We start from the raw sequence: 12,205 nt of genomic DNA on the forward strand, positions 1-12,205 counted from the left end.
AGGTGACTTCCTGCCCTTTGGGCAGGGGGCTGGACTCGATGATCTCCCGAGGTCCCTTCCAGCCCTAATGTCTATGAAATCTATGAACCTCTGCTGAGCCCCTGGAGAGCCAAGAGCTTACAGTGCTGATGCTGCACAGCCAGGGGACCCTGTGCTCACATCTCAGCATGCTCTGCAGGCTCCCTCAGTCTGCCAAAGGCATAATGGCAGCAGCGCACAGGGCAGCTGTGACTAGCTGGTCCACTCAGAATCAGCCTATGTCTCCTTTGACACCTACCTATATGTAGTACAAACTATGTCTATTAGTCCAAAGGCAAAGGCTCATGACTTACCACAGAGTTCGTTGAATTGGGCCACACCAGAGCCATGGTGGCCCCACAGTTGAACACTGCTCAGTATGTGTGTGTACTCCAGATACCCTTCTCCGACCCAAAGGATCCATGTCCCAATTAGCCCCAACTCATGAGTGCAACTGGGTGTTCTTGTCACAAGTCCTCGTTCAGGTTCACATCATGGAGGATGGGGCCACACTAATCATATGTGCCAGACTGAGAGCGGGGGCTACAGAAGGATTCTGGGGAACTATGCAAAGTCATGACTCACCATGACTTTAAAAAGAGTCAGCGGTGAGGGGGACTGTGATGTCAGCTTAATGGGCACTATGATGTCTTATTCAGGTGGGCTACACTAGTCTATTCTTGTGGTACATCTCCATCAACATGTTTGTCCAATGTGGGTCATGTATAAGTTTTATAGTTATTTTCGCTGGTGGCTGCATTTAACAAACTCCATAATTGGCTTCCATTGCTGAGCACATGCTGCTTTTGGCAGCAGTTTAATGATAGACAATAAGTTTAGTGATATTTCCTTGTATGCAGTTGTAAGACAAGGGGAGGGCTGGATTAACCCTTTAGTGGGCCCTAGACAAACAAAATTGTGGGCCCCAGGCTGGTCAAGACCCTCCTCCCCATGCCAGCACTGCCACCCATGGGGAGTGAAACTTGGAGCAGTGTGGCCAAGTCTCGCGAGGAAAAAGAGCAGCACTGCCTTTTAAAAACAAGCCCAACACATTTCAAAGAGAGGCGAGTAGGGCTGGGAGGTGTGTGTGGCTGAGTGTGGGGGGCAGTAGGGTATGTTGGGGTGTATATGTGGGAGGGGAGTTGTGGAGGCAGGTTGTGGATGTGAGAGGGAGGCTGGGGGGCTCTGGAGATCCCCTACAGCCTCCCTTGATGATCCACAGCCCCCACTGCCAGTGGCGGCTGCCCTTGGGGCCGACACAGGCACCAGCACCCCACAATGTGTGGCTCTGGCCAGCATTGCATGGTGGTGGCGAAGAGTGCAGCCCTGCTGGCTGCCTCTCTTGCACCAGGCTCCACCCAGCTCATGTGCAGCTCCCTGCAACTGGGGGGAAGCAGTGTAGACTGGAGCCAACTGCCTTCCACACCCCGTGCTCCCACAACTTGTACGTGATGGGGCAGGGAAGGCAGCCAACTCCAGGCTTTCCCTGGTAGCATGGAGCTGCATGTGCGCCACATAGTGCCCAGCGCAGGAGGCAGCTGGCAGGGCTGCACTCCTTGCTTCTACTGTGTAGCGGTGGCCGGAGCCATGGGCCATGAATGCCCTGCGTGGGCCACAAATGCCTTGAGGGCTATCACTGCTGGCGGCAGGGATGTGCAGCATGGGGAGGAGTGTGTGGGAGGTCCCAAAACCCCCAACCTTCCTCACACTCACACTCTGCCCACCTGAGCTCCACACTCCCACTGCCCGTGTTCGGGCTCTACCACACTTCTGCCCAGGTGCAGCAGCCCCCCACAAGCACCTGCCCTCTTCCTGCCTGGAGCAAGCCCAAGGTTGGTGAAGGCACCCAGGTCTCTGGGATGGCAGCAGCAGCAGTTCTCCCCCATCCACCCTCCCCAGCTCAGGGCCTTAGGCATGTGCCTAGTTTGCCTAGGTGTTAATCTGGCCCTGGACAAGGGGCTTTTTTCCCCCATGCCAACTGAGGGGAGGGGGGAACCTTCTCTTGTAGCTGAATAAATACATTATATGCATGACAGATTGGCTCTCATGGAAGAAATTTGTTTTAGAGAGGGATCAGGATGAAAAGAGGAATGTTAACTGGACCACAAGGAACAAGAGGGAATTCCAAGTGTAAAGTACAGTATTAATAAAGGCATGAAGATAAGACAGCGTCACAAATATGAATGGGGCATTAAGAAAGGAGGCTTAGGAGGAGTAGACAGCAAGAGCTGTCCAGGAAAATATGTAAAAAGATGAGACCCTCATTGGTTCCTTGCAGTCTGTTTTCCATTGCTGAACTCTGACTTTTTTTGTTTCATAATGATTTTCCAAGCCCTACATATTTTAAAAATATCAGCATTTTAATTTGAATTTAAGCAGTTGCAGTCCTGATTCCATTTTTAAAATGCAGCTGCTGAGACTCAGTCAAGACTGTTTACATTGAATGTTTTTCTTGATGAGTTACGGTCAGCTTTTTGCCAACTAGCACACATACAACTTCAAAATGAGCTCTGTCATAAAACTATTAAAATGTAATTGATGAGCAGGATTAATAATTTACATTGTTTTGAACATTGTGCTTTTTTTCTCCCATGGCTCTATTTCAGACTGAATTTTTTTGTTGCTTGCTCTGAACTCTGAAAAGCAGATCAACAGGCCTCATAATATGGCCCTACAAGGCATTCTAGTTATTCTGTCTTGCTGTGGAAAAGTTTAATCCTACTGGGGAAACAATGAAAATAATGAGAAAAAAACTGGATAATTTTGTACAAACTCAACATCAGCAGTCTCCTCTCCATAGCTCCTCTTAAACAATATTAATCAGCAGTGTAGGAATCATCCAATTCCTGTTCAACTCTATATAAGGTTATCTTTTGATTTCTTTAGGAGTAGTTAAAGTTCTTTGTTTTGTACTGCAATAGAAGCAAATACCATATTTGCTCACAAAATACACTCAGCTTCTCCCTCCCTCTCCCCCCAAACAACCACCACCAAATCAACCCTCCAAAATTGGGGTGTTTATCTTAAGCGGGGAAGCTGATTTTTCTTTGCTGGGTAGAATAGAACAAGCAGACACTGTGACTCCTGCCTGTCACAGTCCACAGTGTTGGCAGCCAGGAGTGGACTAGGGGTTGCAAAGGTAAGCCGCAGTTTGGAGCAACAGAACGTAGATCTGAGTTACAAGCTTGGGGATCAGGAAGTAAGCCAAGGTCAAGCCAAAGTTCAAACAGGAGCTAAGATATAGAGCCGGGGGTGTCAGTGGTGAGGAAGCAAGCCGAGATCAAACTGGAGTTCAAACTCCAAGCTGGAGAGTTTACCAGAATCAGAGGTCAGGAAGCAAGCCAAGGGCAAAGTGGAGTCTGAAGTCTGAAGGGCGGTACACAGTCAGGGGTACTGGGCAAGGAGCCAGACAAGTGAGAGGCAAGAGCAACTGAAGCCAGCACAATGTACAGCAGAGCCAAGGTGCTGCAGGAGTTCCTTAAAAGCAGCCACAGAACCTATCCCGGGGCAGGGCTTGGTGCTCAGCGGGCCCTGCTTACGGAGTTGAGTGTGGCTCACCTAGTTGCACAGGCTGCAGTATAGAAGCCTTACAATGGCTGCTGCTTCTCCCCGGGGCTGCTGCCCTAGGCAGAGTCCAGTATTAACTCTTACAGCCACTGGTGTGTAGTAGAGGCTGAAGAGCTGTTTAGCTGGCTGAGAGTGAGTGAGCTGCTGCATGCAATCTGTAGTATCTTGATGAGGCTCAGTTTGGAAACAACCCTTTACTATTTACAGAACTTTATTTACAGTAAAGAAGTAACCATCTTGCCACTCTTGCAAGGTTCTGGGCGCTAGCCATGCTGCTGTCCTCCCACATCAGGAAGTCCCTGCTACTTCACCCAGGTTATCTTCTGCAACCATACAGTTCCAGGACACACTGGGATTCATGTGCTCAGGGTGTGTGCTTTAATTAGAGCTGCTCTAATTAAAGTGCCCAGAGCATCTTATGTATCAGTGTACCCAACACTTAAAAATGGTGGGGGGGGCACTTTAGCTAAAACTTGTTCGATGACCTTTAGTTAAAGCACCATCAGCACCATTTTTAAACATGGGCATGCTGATGTATGTACTTACCATGCTCCAGCAGACTATTGATCAAGCCTGTTCCCACACACTGTACTAACAATGCATTGGAGCAGCCTTGCTGCTCGTGTATAGGTCCCCGCTGCGTTTCCAGGAGGACTTACTCTGTTACACAGTCAGCCATGATTCTGGAAAAAATCTTTTTTTTCTACCTTCTGCCTTTTAAAAACAAAGGTGTACATTTGTTCAAGATATGTGGTATGTAAGAAAATACAGGGATTCTAATTTTGCCATTACAGTCTCTCTTCTTTCATATATAGCAGTTCACTGAATGAGTGCTACCGATCGAGTTTATGTGAAGGGGAAAAATACTGATTCAGCCCTCTGACTCTTCCATAAATCCATGCTTTTACTAAACTTTAGCTTTCATAGACATAGTTCTGTATCGGGAAAAGAACTGTTGATCCTAATTATTGAGAAAATGCTATGATATCAAAACATTATACTTCTTCAAAAATCTGTTTAGTTGGGTTTTTGACTAATCATGCCGGGTGATCCTTGAAATTAAGGGTGCTTAATTATAGACTTGGGGGTTGGGAACAGTGTTTTACCAGAAGAGGAATCGCATGTTTGACCTGCCTCCCCATTGTCTGTATAGTTCACACGCTTTGGCAAGGCTTTTTGGCACTTTTATTTAATAATGGATTCAATCATCTATTAGATAAATGCACCAAAAAGCCCCGCTGAAGCACATGAGCTATACAGATGCTGGATGAGCCAGGTCAAACTGACACAATTCCTCTTCTGGCGGTGTGTGACGCTTGGTGTGGGGATGCACTGAGCTGAAAGTAAAGTGCTGGGCTTTGGCAGGGTGGGGTTCCCCTCACATCTGTAAGCAGCTTATATTATCAAGGATAACAGTCTCTGTGGTAAAACTGACAAATGTATACTATGTGTTTTAAACAATTCCCAATGATTTAAAACAATATTTGCTTTGTTAATATTACTGTCTCCAAAAATGTCAGTGGGAAAAGTTTTGTATTGTATTTGATTTTAAACCCCCAGGACTGGTTAGAAACTTGTATGTAGTCACTAGTGAAGGAAGGCTTGTGACTTTTTCTGTTACTTAAAGACACATTGTCATAAAAGTTTGATTTTTTTTTTTTAATATTCTATCTGTCATCATTAATTACATGATGATTGTGCAACATTACTAATGATATAAAAAAGGAACACTATACCGTCTATTATATCTTTTACCAAAAGATAACAGTAGAATATTGGGCTAAATCCTGTGTCACTTCATGTGCTCCTGTGGCAAAACAAGATCATCTCGTAGACATGTCTACCAGAAGTAAAATGAAGAGACTTCTCACCTTTTAGCCTAGGAAGTTAGTGTTTAGGACATTTGCCTCCTCGTTTTAAATTTTATCTTCTGATTCACAGCAAAGTGCTTTAACCACCAGGCTGCAGGCTAGGTACTGTCCAGCCTGGTCTCTAGTCCTCCTCTTAATGCTAGCCCACTTGCACTTTGTATTTAATATTTATTAGATAAAATGAATAACTAATAGTGGATAAGTGTTTATCCTGTTGGGAACACAAGCTCTGGCCAGAACCTGCTCCCTTCCATCACAGCTTCCATCTCATTGAGCTACACACTGTCTGGCTGGTACGTGTCCTCTTGACCTCAGTACCTCCCTCTTAGCTGCCCAATACCAAGGAAAATACCATAGTTTATCACTTCTCAGCCTTTTGGCTAAGATCATGTATATTTTGACCCAGTCTCATAGATAATAGTCACTTTTGTCAAAATGTACTTGAAGGACACGTAAACTTGAAACTGAAAAAATTGTTTTTGTGTAAGGAACACACAAGACTTCTTTCACTTTTCCAGCTCCAAAATTGCTCGATTCTTTTTGGTGGTCCTGGTTTTATATTAGAGGCTGAATTCTTTCAATTGCATCAACAGCTAATTTGTTATATTTCACAGATTGAGTTGTACATATTTTGGCGTCATATTTATTTTACAAATTATGCATCTTGTAAAAAGTCTGTACAAAAAGCGTTTCAGTTTTGAAATATTTCTGAATGAATTGTCTTGTGTTCTTCACAATCTCATGAACATGATGAGTAACATGTTTTCTGATAAATTGTGATATGCACCAAGTAATTCCTTCTGCAGTAGGAAATGTCTTGGATTTTGTTTTCTTCCAGTTTTCCAGCTGTTGAGAAAAATAACAAAAATATGAAACAAATAGCTTTTTCCTTGCTAACTCTTATTAGAAAAGCCAGACTTTTCCAGCCTGTTTCTATTTGCTTTTTAACAATTCGTTACAGATATAGCTCTTTGGTGATGGAATTTATCATCCATCTCTATTAAATATAGCAACATACCAGAGTCTTGGGCATGTTGAACACTAGGCATGTTCTTACTGTTGTGCTGAATACAAATGGAGTAAAACAAATGCTTAAATATTTTCCTGAATCTGGACCCAAGCCATGAACTGTCTGTCTTGTTGTAGTGTGTATATACAGGGCCTAGCACAATGGAATCGCAGTTCATGCCTGGGACAGCTATATGCTATGGCAACACAAATAATAAATAATAGTCCTGTACAGTAGCATCATTCAATATCAAGCAGTTAATTATTTTTTGATCTAATATAGAAAACAGTTATAATCAGACTCTTGATCGTAATCTGTATCTTACACTTCTTCCCTAGCATAACTGTTCTGAGTGAACAAAGACTGAGCATTACTATTATGTGATAGTGTGAACTCGTCGAGGAATAAATGCAGGTCACACAGTCTAAGAAGGAATCAGCCACAGTTTATGGTCTCAGACTTGGCGGACAGTTCCAGCCCAGTTGGGCTCCACCTCAGGCCAGCTCCAAACTTTGCCCCCATTCAGCCCAACCCTGGAAGGCTGTACAAGTCTCACATGAGATGCACCAAAAGAAAAAATCCTGAGATTTGAGAGTTCTGTTGCGAGATCATGAGTCGGACTTAATTTTACTTAGAAATTGTGACTGTCGTGGTAATTTCATGGGAGTTGGCATTACTGTCATCTAAGTCAACTTTGAGGGTTGAATAGACCTACCTGCTGCCATGTAACATTCAGTTTTTTGTCACTGTCTCTGATATTAGTTTCAAGTAAGAGTTCCAGCTCATCCAGTTAATCATTTACCATTTGTTTTCTTTATGTTTATTTCTGTTATCACTGATTTCAGTAATGTCCATAGAAAGAAAACCTAATAGAGTATGTTTAACACTGATACTGTCCAAGAAGGCATTATTCAAATCAGTGGTGTAAAACACTTGGCCTGCAGGCCCAATCTGGTCCACCAGGCTGTCAACAGGCCATTGAATTTGGGGATGTGGCTAGTGACAGGTGGGGCCTGTTATCGAATCTGGGGCCCTGATGGATAAGGCCCACAGTGGCAGGGGGTCAGCAAGCACTGCGCCATGGCCACTGCCACCCCAGGCTGGTTTAGCCTGTGAAGAGCCTGCAGTCTAGAACCAGGGCCCATGGTGAGTTTGGCACCCGTTTTAAATAACTGGCAAGGGTTGGTTTGATTACTGCTTTTCACATGAGGGTTAAAACAGAGCAGATTTAATGAGAAGCGTAGCAGGAAAAGTAGTTAAGCCTCCTGTTAATATCATTGGCTGTATTGGGACTTGCAAAGGCAGCCACTCAGAATTCATTGCATACTTTCACAGATGCTGTGTTGCCACTTGTTTGTCAGAAGTTCCAAATGTTCCTTGGCTTTGTTTTAAAATCTCATCTCTGTTTGTGCTGTTACTGCAGAAGGACTCTTCCTTTAGAGTATCTATATATGTAAACTGTATGAAGGGCAGTATGAAAGTATGAACTTCTGCATGTAGCTTTATTAAATTGTTGTTCTGACTCTAAGACTGACCTGTTTTCTCTGCTCTCTTTTTACCATAATCCTGAGCTAAAATTCTAGGTTGATTACAAAAGGCTGACAATGAAAAGTTGTTCATTTTTTTAAATCTTTTCTCTGTATAGAAGCCTTCTTGGACGAAAAAAGTGGTGACCAGACTAAGAAAACCAGTTCATCCATATCTTTTTTTTTTTTAAATCATAAATCTGTCAGTGGAGACTTCCATTGAGGGAGATTCTACAGCCTCTCTGGGTATTCTGTTCAAAGGTATAATTGACTTCTTAGTTAGAAAGCTCTTCCTAATATCTAAGCTAAATGTCTCCTGTTGCAAGTTAAGCTCATTGGCTGCTTGTAGATGTTAAAAAAAACAACCCCAAAATGGTGCTTTAAACACAGTGTGCTCCTGTGGCAGGCCTAGTGCATGCCCAGAAGAGGCAGCATATTAGTTGCCCAACATCTTTGTAGATCGGGAACTTAAGTGCGGCTTTTGGGGGTTTTTTATCTAATAGCTGATTGACTCAGCTTTAAATAAAAGCACTAAAAAGCCCCACTGAAGCATCCAATATATACAGATGCTGTGGAGCTGGGTCCAAGTGACTTGCTACTTCTTCGAGTAAAGTGCACTTTTTTTTTAAACAGCTGCAAGCAGCCAAATTTCTTGTCCTGTGCCCTGGGGACGCACAGTATAACTGACCACCCACCTGTTTCACTACAAAGTATTTTGGATTTCAAAACTCTTATCAGATTCCTTCTCAGCCTTCTCTAGGCTTTTTTCAGTTTGGCTAAATCTTTCTTGAAGTGTGGTACTTAAAAATGGATGCAGTATTCTATGTAACGTCTCACTGGTATTGAGTAAAGTAGAAGAATCACTTCCTGTGAATTGGATACAGCACTCCTATTATGATATAAACATAGAAAAACAGGGTTGGAAAGGACTTCTGGAGGTCATCTTGTCCAACTCTCTCCTCAAGGCAGGAACACTTCTGTCTAAACCATCACAGCCAAAAGTTACTTATCTGCACTTTAAAATTTCCAAGGATAAAGATTCCATCCCTTCTCTAGCTAATCCGTTCAAGTGCATGTACCACCCTTATAGTTTAGAAGTTCTTTCTAGTATCCAATCTTAATACCCCCTATGGCAGTTTCACACCATTACTCGTCCTGTTCTCTATCCCACTACGTTATTAGTTTATTCCAATATTACACTGCTGACTTAAATTGAATATATGATACATGAAAAGCTTCATGGGCATGTCCAGACAAGCGCACATGTGCCTCTTGCCCCGCCTCAGGCCCCTTTGAGACGGGGCAAGAGGCACATGCGGAACAAAAAAATATTCCCCACACTGCAGACTTCTCTGCCTGGGCCCCCCACCCCAGCATCCCAGTAGGATAAAAAAACCCAACCCCCACTGCCCCCAGCACTTAGCTGCCATCCGTGTCACTGGGGCCCTGTCCGTACAAACAGGGCAGAGGGACAGCCCCAGTGGCCCCAGCTTGGGCCCCTCTATCCCCCGCTGTCCTGTGCTGCCCAGAGGGCTCTGCCAGGAGGCCCCGGAGACCCCCCAGCATCTGCTGTTAGGGTTATAGTAGAGGCTTTTTTTCCACTTTTTTTCTTTTTTCTTTTTTAAAGTTATGGTGCCTGGGGTTGGGGCGCAGCCATGGGGTCCTGGGGGTGCAAGTGGGGGATGGAGCCAAGTGGGGCAGCCATTGGGGAAGCCTGGGGGAGTGGGGGTGGTGGGGCAGCCATCAGGGGGCTGCAGCAGCTGGTGGGGGATGGGCCAGGTGGGGCAGCAATTGGGGGGCCGGGGTGGAGCATGTGGGCTTTGCAGGGAATGTGGTAACCCCTGTTAGGGGGCCATAGCCCTTGTGTGGGGGCTGTAGCCCCTGTGGGAGGGCAGCAAAATATATATTCATGAATTCTTGAAACCATGTATTTAGAGTTCACTTTATTATTATGATAAGAGGCTCTAGTAGGCTTCCACATTGGTTTAATGCTGTAGATATATCAATAAAACATTGTTCAACTTAATGCTGTTTCTGTTTCACTCTCTGTCTCTCTTTATAGTGGTCTTTTGTTTTACTTGTGGAGGAATATGGATTTTGGGATTTTTTTTTATCAAGGATTTTTCAGTTTTCCAATAGGGAACACCAGAATTTCTGCTAAGGAGGTCAGTGGCAGGACTCTGCCTGCTCAGAGCTGGTACCTTGGACCCAGCTGGCTGTGGCTGACCTCCTGGCCAGATGGGGCCAGGAGGACATGCTTTGACCAAAGCAGGCCAGCACACTGGGTTCATCTTCCGCATGATAGCTGCCCAGATGGCAGGGGACACACATGGCAGTAGTGCTGCAAAGAGGCTAACTCTGCAGCCGCAGCCCACAGGCAGCTGGCCCAGAGGAGCAGATACCTCTACTGTCTGTGCAGTCCCCATCCGGGTCTGACAGGTGAGCAGCAGGTCACAGCCAGGCAGCAGCCCCCACTGCCAGACTGCTGCAGTGGGTAAGGGTGCAGGGAACTCTCAGGGCTGCTTCAGCAGTCCATCTGGCACAAAGGGTAGTGTCCCCAGGTACCAACTGGCTGGGCCCCAGAAGTTCCTGAGGGTGAGTAGCCCTGAGCTATTTGCCAGGGCAGCTTTTTATACTGATGGAGCCAGGACAGGGTAGCTTTTTATAGTGCTAGAGACAGCACAGGTACTGGCCCCGGGCTCTAGCTCCCCCTGGCTGCAGATCCAGGAGGAGGCCGACAGGGTTATTTTGCCCCAAGTGGCACAATTAGCTCCACAACAAAGTACATGTCCAAGCATGTGTGCTGAGGCAAAAAGCCCTGGCTAAAATTTGCACCGCTTTTATTTGAGCTGCTGCAAGCGCACGTGCTTGCATGTGTGGATGTGCCCTTTTCTTTAGTATTGCAGTCCTGCTAGCTGTTTTCCATTTTGATTAGTCCTTTTTAGTGTAGTGTAGTATGGTACTTTGTACTTGTTCTTATTGACTTGTCCTATTTATTTCAAACTGTTTTTTCAATTTATCAAGGCGATATGAATCCTGTCTTTGTCTTCTAAACTATCTGGTACCCCACCCAGCTTGGTAACATCTGCAAATTTACAAAATATATACTCATTATCATCCTCCCCCATCATCAACTAAGCTATTGAACGGTACTGGATTCTAGACAGACCCTTGGGAAGCCCCAATTGTACTTCCTCCCAGTTTGACATTTTGTATCATGAATTGCCTACTTTAACTTGCTAACAAGTAAATGTTAACATTATGCCTTTTTGCTCTTTCCTTTTTCTATGGAATAACTGTGCACAGTTACTTGCACCCTGTACAAAGAAAAACAGTCATCCTAACAACAAACTCTTTGTAGTGTGTTCAGATTTCACTCTTGTGATAGTCGCTGAAGTAAGTCTTACTGATCTTTTTATGAATATTGCCTTGGATGAGGCATATCCCAGTTAAGCTTCATAGAATGGCTGTTGTAAGTAGCCAATAGCTTATTAAGACTATGGTTTCATTTGTAGTCCTGCTAGTTGGCTCAGAAATCTGAAACAGGAGTTGTAATGAACTTGCAAGTCTTTAAGTGTGAGGAAGACAGGCCTGATCTTTGGAATAATTTCTGAACAGCTCATAAACAAAATCTAAGAGTACCTCAGCACTAACACCACCCTGCCACCTACAAGAATTATGTATGATTGGCCAGGGTAAAGTGTATCCACTTAGGCTGCTGGAAACTGCTAGAGTGGAGGTACATTAGGATAAATGGATAAAATTGGGTAACACATTGCTTAAGATGGCTGATTTGTGAGGCATACACATATTTCTATTGCTTTTATATTTCAGAACTGAAGGTAATGTGATCGTTAATCAATAATTCTCCTGATAGATTTAAATGGAAATGGGGGGCAAACAGCATTAAGGCAGAATCTGTGGTGCATGGCTCCCCTAATAAATACAAGAGCTTGCCACTTATATTGTACCTTCTATCCAAACAACTCAGAGATTTACAAAGGTACTTAAGTAATGCTAATTTTAAAGAGGGAATTGAGATATGAACCGCTGTGATTCATTCAAAGCCACACAAAGTCCGTAGCAGGGTCAGGATCAGAGCTCAAGCCTTATATTTTCAAGGTACCCTAGTTTCATAGATTTCATAGACATTAGGGCTGGAAGGGACCTCGGGAGATCATCGAGTCCAGCCCCCTGCCCAAAGGGCAGGAAGT

General features: G+C 44.5%; 1 protein-coding gene across 7 annotated transcripts in view; it reads left to right on the plus strand.

Moving 5' to 3' along the window:
• BBS9 (Bardet-Biedl syndrome 9) overlaps window positions 1–12,205 on the plus strand; it is a 479,447-nt gene that overhangs the window by 343,741 nt on the left and 123,501 nt on the right. Inside the window, exon 24 of one of the 7 annotated variants that reach the window (XR_002101810.1) lies at window positions 11,507–12,113. The exons of the other annotated variants lie outside the window; for them this stretch is intronic. The gene's annotated coding sequence lies outside the window, so the exon portion shown is untranslated. The remainder of the gene's footprint in view (window positions 1–11,506; window positions 12,114–12,205) is intronic. 7 annotated transcript variants of the gene reach the window in all.

This window comes from Crocodylus porosus, unplaced genomic scaffold (assembly GCF_001723895.1).
Source record: "Crocodylus porosus isolate Cpor-Errol unplaced genomic scaffold, CroPor_comp1, whole genome shotgun sequence".
Lineage (NCBI taxonomy): Eukaryota > Metazoa > Chordata > Crocodylia > Crocodylidae > Crocodylus > Crocodylus porosus.